The sequence below is a fragment of the Chiloscyllium punctatum genome, chromosome 7, assembly GCF_047496795.1.
Source record: "Chiloscyllium punctatum isolate Juve2018m chromosome 7, sChiPun1.3, whole genome shotgun sequence".
NCBI lineage: Eukaryota > Metazoa > Chordata > Chondrichthyes > Orectolobiformes > Hemiscylliidae > Chiloscyllium > Chiloscyllium punctatum.
This window is the reverse complement of record NC_092745.1, coordinates 132,026,005-132,039,881: the sequence shown is the minus strand read 5'-3', so window position 1 is coordinate 132,039,881 and position 13,877 is coordinate 132,026,005. Positions and strand designations below refer to the sequence as shown.

At 44.3% G+C, this 13,877-nt stretch overlaps 1 protein-coding gene across 3 annotated transcripts in view; it reads left to right on the top strand.

The window, feature by feature from the left end:
* Nucleotides 1-13,877, top strand: part of LOC140480147 (uncharacterized) — a 454,819-nt gene that overhangs the window by 112,937 nt on the left and 328,005 nt on the right. The window lies entirely within an intron of this gene.

The following is a 13,877-nucleotide window of genomic DNA, read 5'->3' as shown; positions in this document are numbered from 1 at the left end:
ATACTCCTTCAGTTCTGGTCTCTTGGGTGTCCCTAATGGGAACCACTCCATCGTGGACAGTCATGCTTTCAGCTTCCAAGGCCACCAATCTCTGGAATTCCATGCCTGTAGCTTTCAAGTTCTCTATCACCCTCTTTTCCTTTTACAACATCCCTAACATCTCTTCGACCTTGCTTTGACCACCAGTACCTAGGTACATTCCTGAGTTACTGAATAGAGAAATGAAGAAACAAAGTTACATTCCAGCTGTACACGGTATAACCAAATGTCAGAACAACAAGCAGCAAAGTCAAAAAGACAAACATCATGTCTCTCTCCAAAGGCTCTCCACAGCAGACCAACACAACAACTAATTCCTTCTTGAAACCCAAGAATGAATTGGAATGAACTGACGTCCACCACACTCTCAAGCAGTGCATTTAGGTTTTGCCTTTTTAAAATTGTAAAAGTATTGCATTTATTTTAAAATATATTTTTCTACTTTCTACTTCATAATTCAATATTTCCTCCCCTCTCTTTCCTTTTCTAGCTGCACCCTATTTGTCATTATATTCACTCACACTAATTTGCCCTCTCATTCCTTATTCTGTTCAAACTCACAATGATTTCTGAGGGAGATTCACTGCTTATTGTTTTGGACACTCAAGTCCCAGGTGTACTTTTGCCCTGATTATAACATTAACAGCTCATGCTCTCTATAACTTTGTGAGCAGAAATGTTTTGAACGAAACGGCTCAGGGGGTGAGGATGAATAATGAGAGACACTGTGTGATGCTTTGGTGCACTCAGTATATGTTCCTGGTCAGCAATAAGGTCAGAGTGTTATCAACGTGTTGAAGTAATGGTTTGAGATACGAGACAAAAGCCATGTAGAGGATCCGGGCATTTTACAAGTACATGCTTCTGGGAGACAGCTTTGAAAAGGATGCATTGCATAAATCTTTATAAAGAACAGCCTTTGGCACTTCATCCCTAGCCACACTTTGCCACATAATCACAAACAGAGTATCAGAGGAAGTATGTATAGAGCAGTCTGGAACATTGTCGGACTGTTGATGGTCTCCTTGATGTGTGTGAGACATTACCCAGACTAACTAGCAGAGAGGTGGTCAAGTACTACAAAGCTATCATATGTTGAGCAGACTGCTACGTATTGCTCATTAACCACATGAATTTCACACTAACCACAGGGTGATATGCAAGCATTCCTGCAATCCTCCCCCTCCCTCCCCTCCTTTTGTAAGTCAAGCATTTGCAATTGAGACAACAGTATGACTGCCTCCAAGTTACCCTGCTTAACAATTCATCTGCAATATAGGAAAAGGACAAAGTTACTGAACTATATACACAAAGACTGCAACAACTTGCAGTTAGGCAGCACCTTTAATGTAATAAAATGCCCCAAGGCACTTCCCCAAAGTTTTATCATACAACCTTTGACACTGGTCACAAAAGGGAAAAGAAAATCACACAACACCATGTTATAGTCCAACAGGTTTAATTGGAAGCACTAGCTTTCGGAGCGCTGCTCCTTCGTCAGGTGGTTGTCACTTTGTTTCTTCATTTCTCTATTCAGTAACTAAGGAATGTACCTAGGTACTCTGTACCTAAGATGGCGTCGTGTGTTAGTGCCATTGTTACACTGGAACTAATCTGTAACTGAAGAAGCTGTACCAAGGTATTTTGAAGGCCATAAGACATAGGAGCAGAAAATAGGCCATTCAGCCCATCAAGTCTGCTCCACCATTCAATCATGGCTGATAGGTTTCTCAACCCCATTCTCCCATTTTCTCCCTGTAACCCTTGAGCCACTTCAAGATCAAGAACCTATCTATCTCAGTCTTAAATACACTCAATGACCTGGCCTCCACAGCCTTCTGTGAATTCCATAGATTCGCCACTCTCTGGCTAAAGATGTTTCTCCTTATCTCTGTTCTAAAAGGTCTTCCTTTTACTCTAAGGCTAGGTCCTCGGGTCCTAGTCTCTCCTACCAGTGGAAACATCTTCCCAACATCCACTCTGTCTAGGCTATTCAGTATTCTGTAAGTTTCAATTAGATCACCTCTCATCCTTCTAAACTCCATTGAGTATAGACCCAGAATCCTCAAATGTTCCTTGTATATTCAGCTTTTCATTCCTGGTATCATTCTCATGGGTGGCACGGTGGCACAATGGTTAGCACTGCTACCTCACAGCGCCAGGCACCCAGGTTCAATTCCCGCCTCAGGCGACTGACTGTGTGGAGTTTGCACGTTCTCCCCGTGTCTGCGTGGGTTTCCTCCGGGTGCTCCGGTTTCCTCCCACAATCCAAAGATGTGCAGGTCAGGTGAATTGGCCATCCTAAATTGTCCTTAGTGTAGGTAAGGGGTAGGGGTATGGGTGGGTTGCGCTTCGGTGGGGCGATGTGGACTTGTTGGGCCGAAGGGCCTGTTTCCACACTGTAAGTAATCTAATCTAATCTAAAACCTCCTCTGAACCCACCCCAGGGCCAGTGCATCATTGAATCATAGAATCCCTACAGTGTGGAAATTGGCCCTTTGGCCCAACAAGTCCACACTGACCCTCTGAAGAGTAACCCACCCAGACTCATTCCCCTACTCTATTATCTAATGCACCTAACCTACACATCCCTGGACACCATGGGCAATTTAGCATGGCCAAATTGCCCAACCTGCACATCTTTGGATTGTGGTGGGAAATGGGGGCCCCGGGAGGAAACCCACATAAACACGGGGCAAATGAGCAAACTCCACACAGAACAGTTGCCCAAAGCTGGAATTGAATCCAGCTCCCAGACGCAGTGAGGTAGCAGTGCTAACCACTGAACCACTGTACCACCCCATCTCCTACAAGGGAGAATCTAACCATCACCCTTTACCATTCAAAGGCATCATTATCAGTGAATCACTCTTGGGGGGGGGGGGTACTATGAACCAGAAACTGAACTGAGGTACAAACAATGACTGCAGATGCTGGAAACCAGATTCTGGATTAGTGGTGCTGGAAGAGCTCCCTGACCTATCACCTTCATCCCCTCCCCCACTCACCCATTGTACTCTATGCTACTTTCTCCCCACCCCCACCCTCCTCTAGCTTATCTCTCCACGCTTCAGGCTCACTGCCTTTATTCCTGATGAAGGGCTTTTGCCCGAAACGTCGATTTCGAAGCTCCTTGGATGCTGCCTGAACTGCTGTGCTCTTCCAGCACCACTAATCCAGAAACTGAACTGGACTAGCCTTTTTTTAAATTCACTTGTGGGGCTTGGGTTTCACTGCCTAGGCCAGCATTTCCTATCCCATGTTGCCCTTGAGAAGGTGGAGTGAGGTGACTCCTTGAATCGCTGTAGTCCATGTGCTGTAGGTAGACCCAGAATGCTCTTAGGGAGGGAATTCCAGGATTCCGACCCAGTGCCACTGAAGGAACGACAAAATATTTCCAAGTCAGGATGTGATTGACTTGGAGGGGAACTTGCAGGTGGTGGTGTTCCCATGTGTCTGCTGCCCTTGTCTTTCCAGATGGTAGTGGTCATGGAATTTGAAGGTGCTATATAACGATCTTTGGTAAATATCTGCAGTGCATCTTGCAGATGGTATACACTGTTGACTAGACTTTGAGGCAGCTCTCCCATTTTTGACATTGCCATCCAGGTGGTATGAAGGAAGACTTTGCAGGTTGACAGGGCTGTTTCTGTTTTCCTTCCATGCCTAGGTCAATGTCAGGTGGTCTGTTCAGTTTCATTTCTTTGTTAAGACTTTGTAGCAATTGATAAATGGAGTAACTTGCAAGGCCATTTCAGGGGGAAGTTGACGGTCAACTACGTTACTGTGGGTCTGGAATCACGTGTAGGCCAGACTGGGCAAGGATGGCAGATTTCCTTCCCTGAAGGACATTAGTGAACCAGATGGGTTTTTCTGACACCCAACAATAGTTTCATGGTGATCAGTAAATTCCTAATTCCAGAGAGTTTATTGAACTCAAATTTCACCATCTACTGTGGTGGGCTTTGAACCTGGGTCTACAGATTAGCCATGATCTTATTGATAAGGGACAATGTGGCACCATCTAACTTCCGATAATCTCCCATCTCTGTTCAATTCAGAGTGAATTGTTTCTTGGAGAAAGATTGACATGTGCTATAAATGTTCTTGAAAGATTCTGTATCTGTTCCAATTTCCATTTGAGACGTCTTAACATAATTTCCCAAATGGAAATGAAGTAAATGTGTACATCTGGTGACCAGATGGTGAGATGATGTGATCCTTAATGAAGTGACCCGAGTGATATTTCCACCTGTGGTGTTTTAGATACATCTGCAAACAGTCAGTCCATGAGTTTTGGACCCACACAGTGAAGAACTGTCATGTCCAAAAGGTAGATGAGATCCTCCATATGAGGCAACAGCCTGGTAAATGCTGGAGAAACTCAGCAGGCCTGGGAGCATCTGTGGAGTAAAACTGAGTTAATTTTGAAGAAGGGTCACTAGGTGGCCCGGTGGCTCAGTGGTTAGCAGTGCTGCCTCAAAACGCTAGGAACCCAGGTTTGATTCCAGCCCCGAGCGACTGTGTGTGTGATATTCTCCTCATGTCTGTATAGGTTTCCTTTGAGAGCTCTGGTCTCCTCCCACAGTCCAAAGATGTGCAGGTTAGGTGGACTGGCCAGGCTAAATTGCCCATAGTCTGCTTGCAACATAGGTTAACCATGGGAAATATGAGGCTATAGGAATAGAATGGTTGGTTGGCTCTAGATGGGATGCAGTTTGGAGGTCAGTGCACTTGATGGACCAAATGGGCTCTTTCTGCACTGTAGGGATTCTATGACTTGAAATGTTAGCTCTGTTTCTATCTCCACAGATGCTGCCAGACCTGCTGAGTTTCTCTGTTTGTTTTACATTTCTGGCACCTGCAGTATTTTGTTTTTATCCTTACAGATACTCTTTTTTTAAATCAGCTATTGCTAAATGTACCTCAAATTTCAGGATAAAAATTAATTTTTTGTTATCATTGGCAAATGTTCTTTCAGCTATCTAGCATCCCCTTCCAAAGCCTCTCTGCCTTCTAATCACCTCCTGGTCAACAACTCTCTGATAGCAATGCCTTCCTCTCATCCTCGCTTGTTGAATATTCCTGGTCTTAATCGCTGCATCATTGATCGTTGTATCTTCAGCTGCGTGGGGCTAAATTCTAGAACTTGGTTCTTAAAACTCTCTGTCTTTGCAGTTCCCTTTGTTCTTTCGAACTCATGATTGACCAACTTTTTGATAATCTATCCCAGAAACTTTGATCTGGCTCAGAGTTGAACTTCATTTGAAATTGCTTGTGTGAGAAACTTGTCAGAAGTCAGATAACACCAGGTTATAGACCAACAGATGTATTTGAACTCACAAGCTTTCAAAGCAATGCTCCTTCATCAGGTGCAGTGCATTTGTCAGTTTACCTGATGAAGGAGCAGTGCTCCAAAAGCTTGTGATTTCAAATAAACCTTTTGGACTATAACCTGGGGTCGTGTGACTTCTGACTTTGTCCACCCCAGACTAATACCGGCACCGCCACATCATGATATATTTGTGTTATACTTTGTTGAGAATGTGAGATTAATACAAGCTGTTCTACTGATTTAATATTACAATCATTACCTCATGAAATAACACTGACCTGAACATTTGTGCTTATGATAAAATTAACTTGCAGTAGTTGATGCGTTCTCCATATGTGAAATTGAGGGAGTGCCGCACTGTCGGAAGGTCAGTACTGAGTGAGTGCCGCACTGTCAGAGGGTCAGCACTAAGGGAGTGCTGCGTTGTCAGAGGGTCAGTACTGAGGGAGCGTTTCATTGTTGGAGATGCTGTCTTTCGGTTGAGATGCTAAGCCAAGGTTCTAGCTGCCTTCTCAGTTGTATGCAACTGATCCCTTGGCATTGAGTTAATGAAGAGCAGGGGAGCTTGCCAGAGTCCTGGGCCATCTTTATCCTTAAAGAAACACCTGAACAAATTGGCTGTTTCTGGGAGCTTTGTGTGTGCAAATTAGTCTGTGGTTCCTTCTTTGCAATAGTGACAGCATTGGCTGTGAAGTGCTTTGGGATACCCTGTGCTGCTGAAAGGCAAGTCTTCCATTTCCTCCTGGAATGTGTCTTTGTAAAGAACATAAAGAAGGAACTGTAATGGTTTGTGTTTTGATTTATCCTGAGCAGCTCTGTGACACATCACCCTGCAGGCTGTTTCCAGGGATGCACGCTGAGACAAGTTTCTCCTGCTGCTGCAGGACATGCTTTCATTTTCCCAGCAATCTGCTGTTCCTCCCGTGCAATCAACTGTTGATGTTGGAGTGTGGAAGACTGACACATTCCAAAGCCCAGGATGATCAGCTGAATGAAGCACGTAGTGCTGGGCCAGCTACTGCAGATGTCCAGCGTGTGTCTAGGTCACTTCCTTTGTAAACCAAGAGGCTGAAACCCCTTCCTAACCCATCACCTCCTCCAACTGACCCCAACAGAAAAAGTTTTATGTCATGTAAATGAATCCTGCACAGTGAGCAGAGTAAGACATTCAGAATGCATTGCCCTGCACTTAATGGTTCTATATTGCACTCTGATCTGTCAAATGGTGCTGCAGCGTTGTAAATTTAGGAAAAATGCATTTGTTTGGAACACTAATTATCTGATCTGACTAGAAGCAACTCAAAAAATGCATTGCAACACCGGGCTGTCAGCCTAGGTTCTGTGTTCTAATGTACATTACAAAACAGCCAAAAATGAACAAGATAAGAATCAGCAAGGATACTTAGCTAGGTCTCAGTTAATGCGAGTTTATTTCAGTTATAAAGCTTCAATTCTCCTTCGATTGCAATCTGCAAAAGGGCTCAGGCTTTTCAGCATGACTTTGTGACTGAACTCTGTTCTTGTCGTGCTTTCTGACAGGTTTACCTCTTTGTCCCGTGATGGTTTTTGTGACCTACTCAACCCCTAATTCAAAATATCAAAGGATGCCTGAGGTGCTCTGTCCATAGATTTATCACAGTGACTCACGTATCAAATGATGCAGGAAAAGATGTTAAAGAGGTTTAAGAGTAGCTGTAAGGTGAGATTGTAGTCCAGAAATTGCTGGAGTATGGGGCATCTCACAGAACGGAAGGAATTGAATTGGTTTGCTCATCTTTAAAGCTATCCTGGTAATGCACTGTGCAGTGTCGGAGGTTCACTGATCGTAACTCATTGAAGGCAACTGGGTTCCCAGTCTGAGAATTTCTCTTTGCAAAGCAACATGAGGAACTGACAGTGGCCAGCAAAGGAAACCTGGAGAGTTCAAGTCAAATCAGATACAGAAGGAGAAATAAAGAGAGGGAACAAAAGGTTGGATTGAGAGAGAAAAACAGTGGAAAATAAAGGCTAAAGTAAGAGTTTAAAGGTTGTAATATAAAAGGAAATGACCACTTGTTTATTGCCTGGAGGAATGAGAGCTGAATGCATTTTGAAATATTGAGCTTGGAGCATTGTGCTTTAGGTCAGGATTTGGTGAAAGGCTTGCGTGAGCACCTGTCTCCTACTTCATGGTATGGTCTGTTATTCTGACAATTTGATCTGGGTCTCTTGGGGGCGGTGGGTGGAGCTTTTGTCCTGAATTCCTGGATTAGCCTGTAGAAGGCTGATCCTGTGAGTTTGAATGATTCGAGTGTAGCTGGAATATTGTGTCAGCAGCAGAGAGATGGGAATGTTCATGGCATTATGGACATGAGAGACTGCTCCAGTACTTTATCACGTTGCTCGCACAAATGATCAATCGCACGGTCAAAGTGTAACCTGAACAGACAGTCCTCCTGCTGTTGGTGTGCTGCTGTATGTAGCCCCCTATACTGGTATGTTAGAAATGCAAACCTCCAGGCAACCCGAAAAAATGAGATCGATTCTTGCTGTGATACATAAACACATCCCTGCCTGTGGCAGATTGAAAAGGAATAACATTTCTGTATTGTGTTAGACCATTTTTCAGACAAAGTTGAAGTTAAGTTCTTCACATAGAAAGAAATCACAAGTAAGTCAACAGAATTGCAATTCCCAGCAAGACAGTAAATTATCAGGTTCAGGAAGGTGGTTGATTCTTATATTCTTACAATAGTAATGCTGCTGGACTAGTAATCCAGAGACCCAGGTTAAACTCAAGGGCATGAGTTCAAATCCCATCACAGCTGATGGTGAAATTTAAATTCCGTTAATAAATCTGCATTCAATTGATTGGTGACCACAGAAACGTTGCCGATTGTCACAAACACCATCTGCTTCTCTAAACCCCTTCAGGGATCAAAAATATGCCAATAAAGGGAATATAATAAAGATGTCTAATGAAAGGAATGAAACCAGATAGACAACCTGGCATTGACTAAAGCACAGGAAATGATAATGTCAAGTACAGTCCTATCAACCCTGCAAAGTCTTCCTAACAAACATCTGGTGTCCTGTGCTGTCCCACAGGCTACTCCACGTAAAGCTGTAGAGCAGCCTTCATGTCAGAATTATCAGCAGCTGAATCATATTTAACCACAGCCTGTACTCTCATCACCTTGAGAGGCTCTTGTGGTGCTCTGGTAGTGTCACTACCTCTGAGGCAGAAGTCCTGGGTTCAACTCCCACCTGATTCATGTGATATGTCATAGAGATGTACAGCATGGAAACAGACCCTTCGGTCCAACCAGATATCCTAACCCAATCTAGTCCCACCTGCCAGCACCCGGCCCATATCCCTCCAAACCCTTCCTATTCATATACCCATCTAAATGCCTCTTAAATGTTGCAGTTGTACCAGCCTCCACCACATCCTCTGGTAGCTCATTCCATACACGTACCACCCTTTGCATGGAAAAAGTTGCCCCTTAGGTCTCTTTTGTATCTTACCCCTCTCACCCTAAACCTATGCCCTCGAGTTCTGGACTCTCCCACCCCAGGGAAAATATTTTGTCTATTTATCCTATCCATGCCTCATGATTTTGTAAACCTCTATAAGGGCACCCCTCAGCCTCTGACTCTCCAGGGAAAACAGCCTGTTCAACCTCTCCCTATAACTCAGATTCTCTAACCCTGACAACATCCTTGTAAATCTTTTCTGAACCCTTTCAAGTTTCACCACATCTCTCCAATAGGAAGGAGACCAGAATTGCATGTAATATTCCAACAGTGGCCTAACCAATGTCCTGTACAGCCACAACATGACCTCCCATCTCCTGTACTCAATACTCTGACCAATAAAGGAAAGCATACCAAACGCCTTCTTCACTATCCTATCTACCTGCGATTCCACTTTCAAGGAGCTATGAACCTGCACTCCAAGGTCTCTTTGTTCAGCAACAGTCCCTAGGACCTTACCATTAAGTGTTTAAGTCCTGCTAAGATTTGCTTTCCCAAAATGCAGCACCTCACATTTATCTGAATTAAACTCCATCTGCCACTTCTCAGTCCATTGGCCCATCTGATCAAGATCCTTTTGTAATCTGAGGTAACCTTCTTCGCTGTCCACTACACCTCCAATTTTGGTGTCATCTGCAAACTTCATCATGAGTGGCATGGATAGGATAAATACACCAGGGGATTCCAGAACTAGAGGTCTGGTGAGAGGGGAAAGTTATAAAAGAGACCTAAGGGGCAACATTTCACACAGAGAGTGGTACGTGTATGGAATGAGCTGCCAGAGGAAGTGGTGGAGGCTGGTACGATTGCAACATTTAAAAGGCATTTGGATGGGTATATGAATAGGAAGGGTTTGGAGGGATATGGGCCGGGTGCTGGCAGGTGGGACTAGATTGGGTTGGGATATCTGGTCGGCATGGACGGGTTGGAATGTTTCCGTGCTGTACATCTCTATGATTCTATAACTCTATATGCTCTGCTGTACAAAAATTCCAACAATATTACTGAAGACCAGTGCTCTAGATCTTGCTGATCCCCTAGCCAACTGTTCAAGCTACAACACTGGCATCTACCTGACAAAATGGAGAATTGACCAGCTATGTCCTGTAAACAACACCAGTGATGCCCAGTTTGGGTTCTGCCAGGCCACTCAGCTCCTGACCTCATTACAGCCTTGGTTCAAACATAGACAAAAGAACTGCATTCCAGGGGGGAGATGGGAGTGACAGCCCTTGACATCAAGGCTGGATTCGACCAAGTGTGGCATCAAATAGCCCAAGCAAAACTGGAATCAATGGGTATCAGGGTGCAAACTCTCTGCTAGTTGGAGTTATACCTGGCACAAAGGAAGATGGTTGTGGTGTTTTGAGGGTTAGTCATCTCAGCTTCAGGGCACCTCCGCAGGAGTCCCTCAGGGCAGTGTTCTGGGTCCAACCATCTTCAGCTGCTTCATCAATGATCTTCCCTCCATCATAAGGTCAGAAGTGGGGATGTTCGCCGATGATTGTGCAGTGTTCAGCACCATTCACCCTCCACAGACACCGAAGCAGTCCATGTTCAAATGCAACAAAATCTGGGCCAGGCAACTTTTTCACGCAGAGGGTGGTACGTGTATGGAATGAGCTGCCAGAGGATGTGGTGGAGGCTGGTACAATTGCAACATTTAAAAGGCATCTGGATGGGTATATGAATAGGAAGGGTTTGGAGGGATATGGGCCAAGTGCTGGCAGGTGGGACTAGATTGGGTTGGGATATCTGGTCAGCCTGGACGGGTTGGATCGAAGGGTCTGTTTCCATGCTGTACATCTCTATGACTCTATCCAGTCTTGGGCTGACAAGTGGCAAGTAACATTCACGTTACACAAATGCCAGGCTATGACCATCACCAATAACAGACAACCTAACCACCGCCCCTTGACACCCAATGGTGTTATCATCACTGAATCCCACACTATCAATATTCTTGGGGTTACCATTGTCCAGAAACTCAATTGGACTCACCACAAAAACACAATGGCACCAAAAGCAGGTCAAAAGCTGGCAATTCTGCAGTGAGTAACGCTGCTCCTGACTCCCTAAAGCCTGTGCACCATCTACAAAGCCCAAGTCAAGTCTATGATGGAATTCTGCCTGGATGAATGCATCTTCTAAACTCATGACCACTTCTATTGAGAAGGACAAGCGTGGCAGATACCTGGGAAGCACCTGCACCTGCAAGTTCCCCTCCAAGCCACTCACCATCCTGACTTGCAAATACATCGCTGTTTCTTCAGTGTTGCTGGGTCAAAATCCTGAAATCCTCTCCCTAAGGGCAATGTGGGTCTACCTACAGCACATGGACCGCAGCGGTTCAAGAGGGCAGCTCACCCCCACCTTCTCAAGGGGCAACTAAGGACAAGGAATAAATGCTGGCCCCAGCCAGTGATTTCCATGACCTGTTATGAATAAGGACAATTCACTTAAATGTGACAAGTATAAAAGAAAAATAGGGAGACACATGGTGCTGATATTTGTGTGATGAAACCAACTGAACTGATTGGTTGTGTTTGAAATTAAGGCAGTGTTTATTCTGTAGATCTGTGAACACGTTGCATGCAGAGGTACACACATCTTGCCTGCTAAAAGAATTAAAAACTGTTCAAACTGGTTATATTGAGAGTCTCTTTTTAAACTCTGCAGGTATTTGAAGTTGACCTTACTCAGTCCTAACATGCTGTCAAGTTGCTGTCTGAGTCATGAATCATTCCAGGCAGCTGGTAAAATCACCTTGTCATTTCAGTGAGTCACTCTGCAGCATCATGATGTCAGTCTGTGCAATTTCAGTTTTCACTGACGGGCTGAGGGAAGTTTTCCTGCTCCACACCCTTTCCTGCACTCTGCTCCTCAATTTATGGTGTTCACTGACAAGACAATGATTTGAAAATTCTCACCTGTGTTTTTGAATCTGACCATGACTTTGCTCCCTTCCTAACTCCAGAACTTCTCCCAGCTCGATAGCTCTCCGAGATCTCTTCTTTCCTTCAATTCTGACCTCTTGAGCATCCCTCAATGTTAACAACACTAGCTTTGTGTGTGAATGGAATGAGCTGCCAAAAGAAGTGGTAGACACGAGTACAGTTACAACATTTAAAAGACATTCACACAGGGACATGAATGGGAAAGTTTTAAAGGGATATGGGCCAAATGCAGGCAAGTGGGACTAGTTTTGTCTGGCAAAGCTGGTCAACTTGGACTGGTTGGACCAAAGGCTCTGTTGCCATGCTGTATGGATATGCCTGGATCCTCATTCCTTCCTTTATCTTCTCCAATCTTCTACCTCACTTTCCTCCTTTATGCAGCTTCCTATAACCTACCACTTTGACCAAGCAGTTTTTAAATCCGATATATTTACCTTGATGGGCTGAATGGCCTACTCATGTTCTTATGTCCTATCTCTTGGTGCCAAATTTTGCTTTGTAATCGCTTCTTCAAAGAAATCCAGGATGTTTTACCGCATCAAAGAAATGTAAGTTGTTATTGCTGTGGCCAATCAGCCCTGCTGTGCATTGCTATCCCATGCACACTGTGTTGCTACTCCACTCTGACACCATCAGCCCCTCAGTAGCCTCATCCCCTCTTACCCACCCAAAATAATCCCCTCTTACCCATTCAGAATCTGAACAAGCAGGGTTACATTTCATCTTTAAGAATATAAGTCAATGAAAATATAAATGGTGGCAAATGCATTTCACTGCAGGCAGATGGGAGGTGATCCATTTTGATGGTCACAGTCTAAGAATAAGGGGTAAGCCATTCAGGACTGAGATGAGGAAAAATGTCTTCACTTAGAGAGCTGTTAACCTGTGGAATTCTCTCCCATAGGAAGCTGTTGGAGCCAGTTCTTTAGATAGATTCTAGAGGGAGCTGGACGTGACCCTTATGGCTAAAGGGATCATAGAGAATGGGGAGAGGGCGAGATTAGGATACTGAGATTGTATGATCAACCGTGATCATATTGAGTGGTGGAACTGGCTTGAAGGGCCAAATGGTATCAATTTTCTATGTTTCTATGGTTATATTTTTCTAAAAAGGAAAGAACATGGATTCTCTGAAGCGTAAAACTAGCAAATGTTGAAATATACTTTGTGATCCGGTGTAATAGGCCATTAAAACCATCAGGTATACAAAATACTTTAAAAACGAACGGGGATGCTGGCCTTTGTATCTAGAGAACTGGATTAATGAGAAATAGGAACAGCCCCTGGACCCTGCTGTTCCATCTAATAACTTCATGGCTGATCTGATTTCAGCTTCTTTCCTGCCCACCTCCTGGATAACTTTTGACTCCATAATGCAACAAAAATCTCAGTCTTAGTGACCCAGCCTCTACAATTCTCTGGAGAAGAAACTTCCAGAGATTAACAGCCCTGTCTTGGAGAAGAAGTTCCTCTTCACTTTCTACATCAATGGAAGGTGCCTTGTTTTAAAATGGTGCTCCTTAATCCTGGATTCCCCCACCAGGGAACAGATTCGTTAAACTCTCTCAGCATCTTTACTCCAAGAAAGTTGCCTCCTATACTTCTAACCTTCAAACTGGGTACAAATCCAAACTGCTTGACCTTTCCTCATGAGACAAACACCTCATCACAACAGTCAGCCCAATGCACCTTCTGTGAGCAGCTTCCAATGTAACTATTTCCTTCCTAAGTGCAGAGGCCATAACTGTACAGTACTCTAGATGCAGTCTCACCAAAGCCCTGCACCATTGTAGCAAAGCTTAAAAATGTGTTGCTGGAAAAGCACAGCAGGTCAGGCAGCATCAAAGGAGAAGGAGAATCAACATTTCGGGCACAAGCCCTTCTTCAGGCTTATGCCTGAAACGTCGATTCTCTTTCTCCTTTGATGCTGCCTGACTTGCTGCGCTTTTCCAGCAACACATTTTTAAGCTCTGATCTCCAGCATCTGCAGTCCTCACTTTCCACCATTGTAGCAAATCCTTCCTACTTCC